General features: G+C 36.3%; 1 protein-coding gene across 1 annotated transcript in view; it reads right to left on the bottom strand.

Moving 5' to 3' along the window:
* LOC140232830 (poly [ADP-ribose] polymerase tankyrase-like) overlaps nt 1–16,827 on the bottom strand; it is a 93,575-nt gene that overhangs the window by 56,284 nt on the left and 20,464 nt on the right. The gene's annotated exons all lie outside the window — the stretch shown is intronic.

Raw genomic sequence — 16,827 nt, 5'->3', positions numbered from 1 at the left:
AAGTCGGGGAAGGTCGACTTTCTGAAAATGACATGACATTATTCCCTTACTCTTCCACTTTAACTGCATAAATAACATTACTCATAAAAGTACTCAGTTGCAGAGATATCAATGATTTTAAGAGAGCATGTCAAGTGGTCTAGGAAATCGGCATTTCAGGAAAACTGCCTTCAAAATTATCCTTCCAACGTAATCGTAATCAAGGGGAGGTTAGACAGTTTTCGCCTGTTGACAATAGAAGACCATGCCCCTGGCAACCTCCGTGATGTTCATTCCAACTTAGCGCCAGCTGTCTAAGAACGACCAATCAGTAACCAGGATGCAACACATTCACCAATTAGATCACTCCCTCGTTGCTAGGGGTGGAGTCTATCTGCAGCGCTAAATCCATATTGTCAGACACATTTCTGCTCCATTCAAACTCGGAAAATCATGGCCCAGTAAAACACTAATTTCTTCCCTTTCCTTTGATCATTTACCTTCTCAATTTCGGTAGATGATATTAAACATTAGACTACATAATTATGTCAAAAACAATGTCAATGGTTTTGACCGATTTTGATGACTTCAGACTCAATTTTCACGGCTCAGCCATCAGCGACTTTCGGATCCTTTTGACATGGCGGGTCAAATATAATACACACACACACACATACACACAACTCACTTATTTACTGCTGCCTAATGCAATTTTAGGAGCTCTAATAATTCTTCACTTTGGCAAACCATGGCAGAGTAAAAGATAAGATTGATTTCATTAAGCATTTCATAAATAATTTGCTATTTTAATCCCCTTCAACTTACAATGTACATTCTTGGGGTGGAATACAACACACAACTTGCTCTTCAACAGAGAAATTTCAAAGTTAATTAAAAAGAACAAAAAAAGGTCGAGCAAGAGCTAAACTTTGTCACCACATTTCAACTTGGAGATCAGCAGCTTTACACAACTCTAGCATTACATGAATACTCCTTAAGGGTACAGAGTCATCATTGACATTTTAATCTAGAGTTATTTAGCAACCAATAAACCATACTCCTAGGGAAAACACTCTCTGTAGCCTATACTATACGACAGCACATGTCAAGTCACATTCCTGATAAAGGTATTCCCTACAACAACAAAAAATGTCTTTTCCCTCATGCTCACAAAAAAAAAAAGAATATTAGAATACTGGTTTCTCATTTCTGACAAGTTTCCATGTCACTCAGACCCTGCACAAAATTTATATCTGCTTCAGACTGAAATAAGCCCTCTGAGTGTCAGTACTAACAAGAGGCCTTGCAAATTTGGATTTTTTTTTCAAATCAATATGCATATTTCAAGTAATTGGAAACGCTTTAAATATGAATAATGATTGCTTGACAAAATCCATGTTTTGTTCACACCTCATAACTATGAAAGAACATACAGTTGTACACAGTGTAGTGTGTTCCACAGGGGCAGACTTCTTCGTATACCTCCTTGGTCTGACCACCTACAGTACACCCGCACATGAAATAACAACAGAAAGGAATGTGAGGAAAGACACAACACACACAGCGAGACAACATACCCTGGATCTGCTTGTGGATCGCCGCAGCCACATGCCGGGAGCCATAACGCAGAGCTCGTCAGCCGCAAACACTGATAAACTGCTTTCTCCACCAAAGGCAGCAAGCGTCTAGCTGCTTGCCTCGAGTCAAATATATTGGCTGTACTTGCTGTTCAATACCCAAACAGTTGTGAAGCAACATCAATTTCTATAACTGTAGTAATCCCTCTTTGTTCTTGTTTTTCCTTTCCTAATCCTTTGTGCCTTTTTCCTCCAACGACTTTAAGGAAGGTACAAAATATGTACGAGCAGAAGGAGAAATGTGCTTTCAAAGGCAGGCAGCTAGCTCTGAAATTAGATGTAGTTTGGCCAATGGCAAGGAGTATTTATACTGTTGGACGCACACATTTTCATGTGCAGCATATCTCAATGGCTGATATTTAATCAGCGTGAGGATGGGTGACGTGAGCGCACGACACAGCTCAGCGAGACTCCGCTGCTCAGCAGACTGCCCTGCTTGTCACAACCTGAACGTCAGTGATCTCTCTTGGACAAGTGCCAATTTTGCAGGCAGCTTTACTACACTAGTGATTTCCCCCCATTTATGATGAACATGGCCTTGGGTACACAAGTACAGCAGCAGTTGGGGGTTCTGACACAGCCCCTATGTCAACAGCAGTTGCTTTGTGAGTGGGATATTGCTTTCACCCATGTTCGCAATGGGCTGTTTCATGGTGTCATGCTTACTGAATTAGGCTCATCAACAGTGGGTAGTACCATGGATTGCAATACAAAGCAAGCTCAGATCATGAAATTTAATTTACATAAAATTCTTATCCATTTATCCTTAAAAAAAAGAAATCATCACCTCCTATATAAGACTTGTTTTGATATGAATCAATGTAAATAAAATATTACAATGTATGTACATGTATGTAACATATGGGCTCTGGCCAGCATCCTGATTGGGCACACATTGTACAGTGACATATATAAACTAACCCTTGCACATTGGACAAGCCTTAAATTGGCAGCAGTCAGGCAGACTGCCTGCTCGAACAAGTTTGAGGATCTCTTCTGCTCGGCTCTTTATTCCCTCCTAGCATGGACCAGTGAATCTACACAAGCAGGCCGCTGCATGTTGGAATTACTCATGATGAGAACACTTTCATTTATATCTCACTGAACATTTTGTTCCTTGCTTGCTATTTGATAAAAGAACTTTGTACTGGTATTTGTCAAGATACTAAGTCTGTATTCATACAGCATAAAATACAGTGAATACAATTTTCCTAGTCAAATATGTAACTTGCTGAATTCCTATGTTTCATTTGACATACAAATGTTGTATATTCATGTCATCTGTGAGTACAAAACATATCATTAACGCTAAATTAAATCGAAGATGAAAGAAATATGATTATTTATGGCTAGACACAGTTTTAAATGCAAAAGAAGTACAATCTGTGTAACTAGTAGTCTAAAATATATTTGTGAACTTTGTTGGATTTGTTTTGACATGAAGAGGTGTAGATTTCTGTCATCTATGGAACTACATGCACAGTAATTACACTGTACAAAAGTGTACACCTTACCTCATCAAAAAAGATTAAGAAGCTTGTTCCCTCTGGAATACACCAGGTATTGAATAGAACAAAATCAAATACCACCTGTATGTATTGTACTGGTTAAAAATCTGTGGCACTGGTAAGAACGGTGTCTTTTCTTTCTTTGTTTAGTCTCTTCTATTATGCAATGTAGTGCAAGTGATTAACTTTTCTCCTGAACCTCTTTTGCTTTAAATGATCAATGATTTTCTGCCTGGAAATCAGGACATCAGAACATTGCATGCAAGAAATAAATAAATAAATATAAAAAATAATAATAATAATAACAATAATAATGATAATAATAATAATTGAACATAAAAATGAACAAACAAAAAACAACACAAAACAGGTAACTACAATGTAGTAAACAAAACAATGTCGGGTACAATTTTCGTCGAGGGGACTCCCTGCCCGATTTGCAGACTGTTGACAATGCATACAATGAGTGGTGTTCTATCATTTGTGTGAAGGAAATTGATTGAACATATATTCTTTTTCAATGTTTTCATTTTATCTAATTACAGTATCCTTGATATACCAGTGGATATCCTGCTGATCAGACATTTCTACAATTCACCATATGGCACCCTGTTGCAATGTATTATCCATTATTCATATGCAAGCAAAAACATACATGTAGTATTAAATAAAAAAAACTCTGGTGTAATCTTATTAAAAAAATATATATATATTTTAAAAAATAAGCATTATAACTATAAGAGCTCCGCCAAAATTTATAAAAGTGTTAATAATAACGATTATGAAATAAACAAAAATTACCAAACAGGTACAAAATATTGCATTCCCAATTCTTACCTTCATACACTGTACCTAAGTTTAAGTACAATCATTCATCTCTTCAAGTGATGACATCTAATCATGCAGTGTCAGGATATTGATAGGAATTTTCAAATATCACGTTTCCACAATTCTTAGAGGAATTTTCAAATTTTATGTTTTCACAACAGAGTGAAGTATAGTATATACTGTATACGCTATTATTTTTGCGCAAAGATATTTTCGCGAATGACGAGGTCATAGACATTTTCGCAAGATGTTGTTTTCGCGAATCAATGCCGACCTTTATGTTAATGCTGTATTAACAAAGCGCATGGAGACATTTTCGCGATCCAACAGTGATTCACGAAATTCACAAAAATTAAACCCTCGCAAAAATAACAGCTTATTAAATACAGTAGCAGCAATCATGTACAATGTTGTATGTACAGTAAATTACCTGGAATGATGTTTATGTCATGGTCACACACACACAAAAAAAAAAATAATCATAAAAAAATCTTTCATTGAGTTCCATATCAATCTTCACTAAATTTTGCAAGGAATAGAACACAAGAACGTGCATCCTCCACAATCACATTTCCAGTCGCAATAAACAAGCAATGATGACTTCTATAAGTAGCAGGATTGTAGTTGCTACATTATCAACCAAAAGGACAAATTTTAATCATAATTTCATGTACAAACCTATGGAAGAGTTGTAAATTAATGCCATGATCATCAAATCAGACAACTTTTTTTTTTCTCTGTGATTGCAAACTGCTATCACTTTCAAGAAACATGTGAAACTGCAGCATTCTACTATTATAGCTTGCTGAAACTTCTCCCTTTCTTTTGGTTTGATTTCACTCAATTTATAATCATTATCGCGTACATTTCAATTAGCACTGGTCCCCTCATGATAATAATTATTATATAATCTTTTCTATAGCGTATTTCCAATAACTGATCAATGCACTTTACATCCAAATTCAAAGTCAAAGGGAAAATAGACTTGTCCCAATATCATTTGCAGGCATGATAAAAAAATCAAATCTCTCCATGGGGATTCAGGCATAAAGATCCGTTACGTGTAGGCTAACATGTGAATGTGCATGCCATGCACTATATCACTATAGCACCGCACAAGAGTCCAAAGAGCGCAGTGTGGGGGTGGGTGGGGGTGGAGTGAGTCTACCATTATCATGTGCATGCAACATACTGTAATGGTGTCATGGCCATCATAACATTGTGTGCATAGGCTTTTGTAAGCCGTCACCACTGTACGTGCGTGAGCCTATAATTCTCTCAATTCAGGAACTTTTTTTCCATCTATATTTGTTCTGCGATCAGCAAACAGTTAAAGGTCCTGTTTAACTTTGAGAGCAGTGGCATGAAAAAGAAATGTTTAAGATATCACTTTTGATGCATATGTGTAGGTCAGTTGTATCACAAAACATCCGACCATATTAAATTTGCAATAAAGCCTAGAGGAGATATCACTTTTTTTCCCATTAAACCATAACTGTATACAGTTTAGTCTGGAAACATTCTTATTATAACAATTGTTCACGTTTTGTGGTTTAACAATACTTAACATCGATTATACTGGTTCAAATTTTTACATTGGTTGTTTCTATCCCTAACTCACATTCTAGAAGCAGTAATGCTGGGTTTTTGTTCCATCTGCAAATGGTAAATTATGCCTTCAATGGGACTTTTTATATATAGCTAGGAAGCTAGAAAGTGTCAATATACATTTGTAATTCTTTTGTCAAGATACAAGTGTACAATTTGCATGACTAATTGACTATCTCAATGTATATCAATGCAGTAGATCCATATGTTACCCACTCACAACAGTCAGGCAACGACTTCCAATAGGTCACTGTGTATGGAATTTAAAGGGATCGTATAGTCGTGGTTGAGACTTAACTTCAGGTTTTTATTATTTTTTTGGTGAGGTAGTGAGAAACCTCTTATGAACTATGAAAGAGCATGCAATTCCATGAGGATTTCAACGTTTATATGATGAAAAATGATTTTGAAATGGCTGAGATATCCAAAAAAGAGTGATCCTAATAAAGTGTAGGACCCACATTTTATTACGATCGTTTTGTTTTACTTTGTTTTTGGATGTTTCAGCTATTCCAATCCCGATTTTCATCAAATAAACTTTGAATTCCTCTTAAAATGGTATGCTCTTTACTATTTCATAAGTGTTTTCTTGGTATCTCGGAAAATGTTAAAGCCCAATTTTCATCTCCACCAATACTGTACCATCCATTTAAGCATGTAATATTACCAATTCATGAGAATATTCAGTCATTAGTCACGTCATTAGACTAACATTATGTATGAAGACAAGTCCTAGTGACCAATTCTAAGTATCTCTTACAGCAGCATTTTCTCAAAGACAAAAAAGAGCTTAAAAAATGCAAAGATACATACAATGTACAAATGTAAACACACATACATGCTCATCCGAACAATGCATATCACAACAGGAAAAGCAGAGAAGGTGAGTTGACTTTGACAAATTGACTACAATCATACAGGTTGTAAGAATTTCATTCCCACTGGACACAAATTTAAGAAAGTTATGGACTTATGGAGTACTGTAAAAGTGGACGAATTTTTCGCGCTAGGCCGGTTCAGAAGAGTTTCGCGTGTTTTTAATTCTGCGGAATCAAAACATCACGCACAGGAACGTATGGCAAGCAGAAATATTCGCGTGTTTTCATTTTCGCGCTAGTTTCTGGTTGCGCGAAATGCGCGAAAATTTCAACACCACGAAAATTTCCACTTTTACAGTATCACGTTTTTCACAAAGCAGTAAATATCTGTAGCAACCTTACACAGTATACATTTGTTCTGTAAATCAGATATTAAGGCAATAGATGTTATGTCCTCACGACATGTCACCTCAAGACAAAAAAATAAAAATCTTCACTAAATTTGAACCTTTTTTTACATGAAATCAAAAGAAACCGCTCTTTAGGTATAAACAGGTCTACTCAATTGTTAACCTTTTATACGGCTGTAACTCTATAATAGATAAGTTCAGTTCATAATCAGTACGCTTACAATTTTCCATATATATCATATAGAGCACATATCAATCACAGTACTACTTTTTTCTCGAAATATTTTTTTATTCATTTTGTGGTTGTTATTAATCTGTACATGTGCTGTATTGTTAGGAGTACATTATACATTATACATGCTGTGCTTTTTGGTGACACGCCTCCATCACACGTATGTTACGGCTACACAGAAGCAATGGACAGCTTACGCGCGCAGCCATATTGTGCACATCCGCCGAGAGAGGGCTCACTTTATCATTCATAAAAAATACTTTGATTCGGGTTCCGTTCGAAACCGATCAAATGAGCGAGGGTGGTGACTCAAGATCTGACGTCATTAGAAAAACTCAGAGTGGTTTCCAAACATGTTTCAGAGAAAATCCAGAAGAGCAAGATATACCCAATCTCTCATAAAAATTAGAACGTTCCTAGCAAAACATTCAACGCGCAATTGGGTCGACGTTTGAGGTCATGTCGCTGTCATGACGAGTTGGTCCCATGGGACACACAGAGAGGATCGTAATTACGATCAATTTTCAGCTTATTTTCTTCACTTTTTCGGTGTTTCGACGGGATTTTTCTGTGAAATGTGATGGCCTGTTTGACATTATTCAGGACATTTCTGTTAAGTTCATGTGGTTCCTGTTCATCTTAGAATTTTTTTGCGAATCATTTATTACCCTTGAATTTGACCTTGTGCACTGCTCAGGGCAGTTCGATTTACACTTTACGGCAAATCAAATATATGGTCACCACACGGGCCGCGACACGGGCGGCGCGGGTTACTTTACAGTCGACCGCGGAGCCGAGCGCCGCGGGCCGGGGCGAGCCAGAGGGGCGGGTGGTGGCCAAGGTTACGGAAGGATTGTGCCAGTAATTCATCCCACGAACTCCTGTACCGGTACATCGTGCTACTACTGTTACAATCAAAACTTCCACAAATGAAAAACGACTTGACTGTACAGGAGAGAATACATAACTTTTACAAAGACTGCACAGTTCACTTTGCACACCAGTGACAGTGCACAAAAGCCAAGCGGACAACACTAAGCACTGCTAAGGCAGTCAGATGTCTGTCCATCAGTCACCACTGACTGCTCATCATTTCAACCATGTTCATTACCATTGCACCATCAGTTGACAGAAAAAAAAAAACACATTAGTTTGCCAACAATTTCATTTGAGAGAGCAGTAAAGTCCAGGCTGACTGACCAGCACTGACTTGAAATCTCTCAAAGTGTGGAGGCAAAATTAATCTTGACACATTTAGCATTCAGCAGTCTCAAGAATTTCTCTGTTGTCTTTGTCACGACATTGTGATTAGTGTTAATTGTAGCACGCCCTATTGAAACATGTTGATCACCTTGTTTTTATTTCATTTTTATTGCTATTGTTTAATTATCAGCTTTGTTGAAAAGTTTCAATTGATTGCCCCCCCCCCCACTCATAAAGCGCTCATTCAAGTCATGTTGAAGTCTTCTAAATATGTGTGCACTGCAAGCATAGTATCCACAGTTCAAGACTTAATTGTTCAACGCCATCACACAGCAGTACTTTACTACCTCTACATATATTTACATCTGCACGTTTCGTTGCTTTGCTCACTGAAAACAACAACAAAACAAACGACCTCACCCACATCCATTGCACCAACTGCATTATTTAGTACCGGTACATGTTTTGGCATAAATCTGTACATGTACTTCCTTATTCAAGTAAGAAGGAAATTACATCTGTGCAGCAGCTAATTTTTTTTTTTTATGAGCAGTGGATGGAAAGTTAACATACATCACTACCTGTAGCTGAATACTCTTTCAGGTCGTGTAACACTGTTGTTTGTGATGTTGAATTCATTAACATTGATAAATGATACAAATAAAAAAGTAAACCACATGCACTCTGTCACTTTCTTGAGACCAAAATAATATTCCAACAGTTCCTATATTTAGTACTGTAAATGAATGATATTCTCCATTGCAGGCAGCAAAAAAAAAAAAAAAAAAAAAAAAAAAAAAAAATTATGAAAATGTTTGCAAGTCTCAGCATCACACCAAATTCATGTCACTCTCTACTAGCATGACTAGAACCACTACCATGGAACCTGCAATATTTTTATATCAAATGCATTCTAACTCTGGCATAGCTTAAAAAATACAAGTAAGCAGCTAGAAGTGTGGGTGGATGATGACCATAGCCTCAGGTTTCTACAGTACTCTCGTTAAAACACAGTTGCAACATTACATGTACTGGCTCTTTGTTGTTGTTTTTTCTTCCAGTCTTCTTCTGTTATTTCAGTCATTTGTTGGGTTACAAGAAAACAATGTAACCCAAGAAAGACATCCCAAAGACGTCCTAGCAGAACGCAAGTCCACCACAGCGACAAATATGAGGTGACAAGTGCATGGTTGAATATTATGGACAGGGTGTTCTCTTATATGTATGTTACCGAGTATTGTAGTAGATACTTTTCACACTTTTAAGGGTCATGGGCACATTTAATTTATGAGCACCTAAAAAATATAAAGCACTATATTTTCATTCTTTGTTGTTGTTGTTGTTGTTTTTTTCAATTAGCAATTGATTGCATCAATGTCATATTTTGTCATTATATCATCATTGGTAAACAATTTCACCTTGCCCATCATCATTGTGTTGGAATGAGTGGATATAAACATTGCAAAAGCTGAAGGCAAATGTGCAATTAAAACCATACTGATAATAGGCCCTACTCACAAATATCACATACAGTATATAATATAGACGAATCTATATCAAATCTACTTATCATGTACTCCTTTTCCAATTTCTTGAAGGAATTTGTATAGGCCTAAATCCACAAAAGCATGCCTGAACCACCGTTACCAGGTCCATGGTATGGAGACTTGAAGGTAATTTAGTAAGGTTATAGAACATCGACGCCTGGACAGATATTACAAATTGCCCAAACTGATAAATCTTTAAAAAAAACAAAACAAAACAAAACAAAAAAACATTCATATTTAGAAGCTAGTACTGGTTATCCAGACTACATACACTACAGTACACAGTTATCCCAAAGCAAAATTGTACATAAAGTGAGACTTTAGCAGCTTAGATTCAGACCCTCTCGTAAGCAAGCCAAAGCAGTATCCGACTTCACACAGAACTTTCACGTTTTAACAAAACCTCATTAACCAAGGAACCATGCAGCACAGGATGCATTCTGCACAAAAACCAGCCTAACCTACAAAATAGCACGACATAACGCAGTTGCCACAGGCATGCGCCAAAATGCACGTTCAAGCGTCAAACAACGAACGATGTGGGACTGAATCTCTGCGCCTACGCACAAGGCGGAAGCGCGAGCGCCACTCCGATAAAAATAAAATTCTGCGGCTCTTACATCGGGAAAGTATCTTGAATTTTTCCCCTAAAGGGAAAAAAATGAAATACCAAGTGCAATCTATCTAATCGTTATTACACAAAAAACTAACTTCACCGGAGATCATAATCATGTCACCTCGATATCCCCCAAAATTAACGCTAGCAACACAATAGTTCTGATTTTAGTAGCCCATCGGGCTCGCGAGACGCTATTGTACCCCTTCTTTAGGAGAATGGGTAGATAAGCAAAAAATTCTAAGATGGAAACCGATTGCACGAAACAGGCAGGCATGACCTCTTTCATTCAAATCCAAGAGGAATAAATATAAAAAAATCCCCAAAAAATGTTATTTATACTATTACGATGACGTAAAAATAATTGACATAATTTGATATTTAATGCATGAAATTAAGGGTGCAAAAATAACTACTTATATGGAATTTTTAGTGCGATTTTGCAACTATGACTGGAGTGTTTTAAAGACATGAATATGTATGAAATGAAGATACCTATACTTTCCACCCTTTTTTGTTTTTCTTTTATTTAGTGCTTATTCAATATAGGGGTAATTAAAAATGCAGGGATCATAAACGATAAATTGTTTATGCTATCAAGGTCGATTACGTCACAATCAATAATGCCGCGGCCCGTAATTTGTCCCTGCCGTGCATACGTGATCAATGTACAAAAACTGTCATTGTATCTTTCTTTTAACAAATTTTTATCGTAATAATTTGGTATTAACCCACTGAAGACTAGTCCCGAGTATACTCGGGCAGGCATCTATAGAAATGTGCATTGTAGCAAAATCAGCTAGTCCCCATTGGGTTAAAGGAAATAAATGATACTTTGATCTTATTGATTTCTTTCATATCATATATTGGTGTGTTGTAATAACTCTGCCAGGATGACTGTAGGGGAAAGAGTTGTACCCAAGATACTTCTTATTTTATTAGAGTACCTTCGCAAAGGAGATTAGATTTTTGTTATCACTTGGTTGTTTGTTTGTTTGTTTGTTTGCCTGTTTGCAAAAGCAATAGGAAGCTGACAATGATGCGGTAAACACAAGGCTCCTTTATCATATTTGGCGATTTTCAGCATGCATGTATGGGTGGATAAGAATTATGAGCTGCTTGTCGGAGGCCTGTGCTCTCTGAGTGCTTTTCTAGTTGACAGTTCTAAGTCATAGCAGGGAGGTGAGACCACCTCCCTGGTCGTGTAGCTTTCCTCACATTTTTCTGCACACGGTGATTAAAGATTTCTGAGTTGATGACATACATTGTAGCACTTGTTGTGAAACTACATGTATTTACTATAACTGCTACTATTACTTCCATGTGTCTGATTCTCATGAAACATCATCCAATTTTTCTGCTTGTTTGACTTTACTTTATCTTTTACAGTCCACTTCAACATGGTGTTGGAATTGCACTTCAAAACAAATTCAAGAAAAACTCCAGCTAATTTCACTGATACTCAGAAGTAACACAAATGATTTCAATGCTAATGATGTTCAGAATTTTAGATTTGCATATTAAGCTTCCCTCTGTTTACAATCCTATTAATTGTGTTATAAATCAATTACCCATAAAAATATTTGGCTAACAGTCCCATTGTGTGGTTTTCATGTATCTCATCGAGAGTAGCATCTTGAAAAGATATGTTGTATGTGTTGCTATTAAAGGTTTTTATGCCAGGTTCAATTTGTGATATTGCATGGCGGTATCCCGAAATGACTGAGGACACGTATCTGTGAGCTACATAATGCCTGGACTGAGAGTGAATGTGCAGTCATGAAATGGTCATTGTTGCCCAACAGAGGGAGTTATAACCATGCTGAGTATGACTCAGGTTTGGTGATGTGAAGCCCCTATGGTATGGCAGCCTACTGTCTCTAAACGCAATAGTATGCAAACATGTCGAGTGTTTGCTTTTTGTTATGGTTTGTTTGCATTAGACAATGGCAGATTTATCACATGTGATTTAAAAGTCATCTTACTGATAAATAATAATTTGACGACACTATGCAATATCTACACAGCATTTTGTTCATGCAGTTACTCCTAACAAATCTATGGATATCAGAAATTAAATCAGACATCAAGTTAGCAAATAAGAGCCACTTCCTGAAAGAGCTAGATTCAGAAATATTTCTAAAATACCATTTGCTAATCCAGGTACAATGTTCTTGAACTTTCTTTTTAGAATTTGTTGACTTAAACTAATGAAATACAATGTAGATTGCACAGTTCGTGTTGAAAACTGGACTTTCAGTTTCATCTAAGGCCTATATTTATGTCTATTCCACTTTCATAAATACCATCATTTAATGCCGTACTACCTCGATGAGTACAGCTGTACCAAGACCAAGGCTGATCTCTTTCATATTAAACAAACAAAAAAAAAGAGTTACAACTACAGTACTGTAAAACACAATATATTCGCGACATGAAATTTTCGCAAATTGCCACTGGCATTCAATGCATATAGTGTAGGTAAGAACTTCCACATCATTTTAATTTCGCGACTCTTGGCTCTCGCGAAATTAAAATGCATGCAAACATTCCTCATCTTACACTACACTGTCTCTCAAGTCTCATGAGCAGTAAACTGTAATGTCATGTGCATACGTACCCTTTTAACACGAAAAATAGTTGTAAAAACATACAACAGACCACACATTTAGAAGGAAATACACTGTAAATTCCAGTATTTATAAGGTGATTACTACAAGTATTTCAAGATGATTAAAACAAAAATGTAAAAGAAATCAGTGAGATAAAGGCTTTTAGTTGGTGCATTTTGAGCAAAATCTGAACGATTTACAGGACCATATGTACCTGATTGTCAAAGGCACATAATGTTTTGTTGTACTGGAAAGTCAATTAGGCATGAATGTTGCAGCTTACTGCAAATACAAGCACCTCGATTTCATGGCACTCATACAGATGATATGTAAGTGAAACTTTGCATTTCATCTTTTTCTTCTCAAGAACATCACCATAACCATTCATTAACATCCATCACAAGAAACATCATCACATCTGGGAACCGATGTAGCTAACTGTTAATGGCAGATCTGAAATGAGTTGTTTTTAGCAATGACATAGACAATGATCCAAACAGCTACAAGCTGTACATTGAATCAGCCATGATTGACAAATGACAGTTAAATGATACAAATTTTCTCCTAAACTTGGATTATTGGGGAAGGGACACTGCACTGTTGCACTCTTGAGAAGGTCATCCTAAAAAACTTCCAATTTGGGAAAATTCTCTGTAAATCTAATTACTGATTCTTCACCAGTTTATTATAGTCATTTCTGTTGTGTGTGAGAGTTTATTTTCATTACTAATGGTAATTATGCAAAAGTAAAAGATCATAACATTCTAAAAAAACAAAGTACTTTATACTATCTACACCATTTTTCATTTTGCACTGCACACTTGTACCTTTGTACATTGTATATCCCACACCACAGACTTTAATAATGTATAATGTAGTCTAGGCACTCAGATACATTGTACAGCTGTACAAGTGTATAAGCAAACAATAAACAAGCATCTATGAGAACAAGTGATTACACATGGGAACTACAGGATCCCAGTACCTGACTGATAAGTTACAAGCTGTAGGCAAAACTTGATTGATGATATTAAAGAATCTATCTCCTCAAATGCACATTCTGTGAGAAATTCCCCACAGGTCGTACGCGATAACATACCCTGTACACTTTGTACAATATGTATCTTAATGCATCAAATCTGACCTGACAAATACTGCCTGTTTATTACAACATTTCAAGGAGAATGATCCCTAAATATAGTATGTGAATTGAGTGAATGCAGCAATATTAGTAAAACACGTTCAGTTTGAGGAAAATTAGACAATCCATTCAAAAGTTATTGATTTTTAAAGTTCAGTGCTACTTAAAGTAATGGATGAGAAGACTACAACAGTTTGTGATGTCATATGGGCAATGATGTCATGAGACTATATCTCGAGAAGCTTTTTCTAGCATGTTGAAAAAACACTTCACCTTACCCCTTTCAGAAAGCAGGAGGAATTAAATACTATCCTTTACATGCATGGCAGGGTTCGAAATTGGCGATGGTCCGCTGGCCATTGGCCACCCAAAATCACGTCGGACTAGCTAAAAATCATAAAATTCTGAAGTTACTAGTCCGTCTGGCTAGCCAAAATATTGCTTCAGTGTCAAAATTGATTCTAAGTAGTCCGCCTGGCTAGTTAAAAAAAAAAAGTTAAGTGCGACCCCTGCATGGCAGTATTAAGAGGAGGGAATATATCCACTTTTCATAAGAAATTAAATTTTGTGGAATTCTCTTTGTATTTTCTGTCTCTGTCCATGTGTGATGTAACTATAAATGTTGTAGTCTTCTCATCTAACGATGGCAGCACCAAAGCTTTTAAGAGTCATTAACGGATTGTCCTATTTCTTCAAATTTCACTAAGTGTTCTACAACACTAGTAGCTCTGCATTTACTCAATATCCACATCTGTTCATTATATCTGGGTTTCATATTCTCTTTTACACCTTGCACCTCATTACACTGAGGAAGCTAGTATAACCTCTAAATTACAAATGCGAGTACCTTGCTGATTGGTCATATGAAAGTAGCTTTCATCATGGAAAAAGAATTTTCTTATTAAGATTATCACAAAAATAATGGTTATCTGTCCTCTCTCACATCTACTTGTGGTACTCTATTTTTTTTTTCTCTTTTAAGTGTTTTGTCAGTTTCCCAACTTGTTTCATAGTGTGTATATCTTGTAGGTTTCTTTCAATACATGTATGTGTTCTTCACCTGCTTTTTACCATACATGTAGGTGTGAACATGTACACAGTGTACACTGTATGTTATCTTACACTTGTACATGAATATGAAATGAAAGGATGGAACAACAGAAATATTTATAACTCAATATCATGTTTCACTAGAAACTGTCTAAACTGGCTAATACATGTATTATTCGAAGTTGCTGAATCTTCACATTCTATTTTTGGTGAGACTTCCTTGTTCCCCCCTCCCCCCGATACCCTACCACTCGCCAATATATGCTTATGTAAGGGTACTTGTAGGTTAGTGTAGAGTGGTATGTCAAAATTAATGGGGGACACAAGGAGGTCTTTCGACTTTTTTTTTTAAATCTGTAACATGTAGAATCATTACTGATTTCTAAAATAATTGCTGAAGAAAACATGAATTATTGTAATACATATCAAGCAGGCAATGATACATTTTTGTTCCTGACAAAAGAAGTACAAGTATGGAAGTAGCTTGGTGGGTCATAAGTTTGTGATATTTTCCTTCTTGGGATCATACAGATCATTGTTTATGTAACCGTATCAATGGTTCTATTTCATGGCCTTGATGCTAGCAGTCATTCATTCAGATTGTCATTTCTAATCATGAAATGACACATATAGCAATTTGAGAAGTTTTAACTACCGTACTCTCCTTGTCATGTTCACATTGACAGTAACATCAAACACTTTATTCTCTCGGCTTGTGCACCCTTCAAATAAGATGTGATCTAGATAGTTTCAGAACAAGGCAACAAAGCAAGTACCTCAGTAAGATTGTAATTTTGTAGACCAAATTAAACAAAACTTAACAAAATGCACGACTGAAACTCCTTTCACATGATTCTCAGAGACAGTCTTTGTGACAGGAAAGTCTAAACACCAAATTAAACCAGTGTTTCAATGCTGTAGGCCAAACACAGAGAAGTTCAGTTACATTTGTACTGGCACACTGAAGAGCAATCAAGTCGACTACTTTAAACTAGTTACAGTGTACTTCCCCACATTTATCACATGTATAACAAAATACATTCTTCTACAATATTCACATTTTGAATCTTTTTGGTGTAGAACATCTTGGTATTCCTCTCACCAATTAAATATCTTTCTGTGATAACGAATCATATTTGATTCACCATAATATTATTCACTATGAAAGGCTAATTTTCCTAAAGATTTCGAATGATGAATTTTATAAAATGACACCTAAAAAAAAACACAAATCTACCAACTTGCTGCAAACAAGGAGCTGATGCATTTTGCATACCACAATTGTGCACTGATTTCCCCCAACTGTATGTAAGCTGCTATTTTTGCGTATAGATATTTTTGTGAAGGAGGTCATGGACATTTTTGCAAATTGACATGGGCTATTACAACAGCACATGGGCGTCATATTCACATGTTGATAAATTCAGTTTAACAGTGATTCGCAAAATTCGCGAAAATAACAGCTTATCAGTACCACTTGCTGGTGATATAATTCATGATATACCTCACCCAGAAGGATGCACAAGGGAAGGAAAAACTTATACATACTTTCTAAGCACTATTTAAACACAAACATCATATTAGTTCAATATGCTGAATGATTAAATAATTTTAATAAGTGAGCACTATTTTATGTGA

Source organism: Diadema setosum, chromosome 1 (assembly GCF_964275005.1).
Source record: "Diadema setosum chromosome 1, eeDiaSeto1, whole genome shotgun sequence".
Lineage (NCBI taxonomy): Eukaryota > Metazoa > Echinodermata > Echinoidea > Diadematoida > Diadematidae > Diadema > Diadema setosum.
Note: the sequence above shows the minus strand (reverse complement) of the source record. Positions and strands in the feature narration are given on the sequence as shown.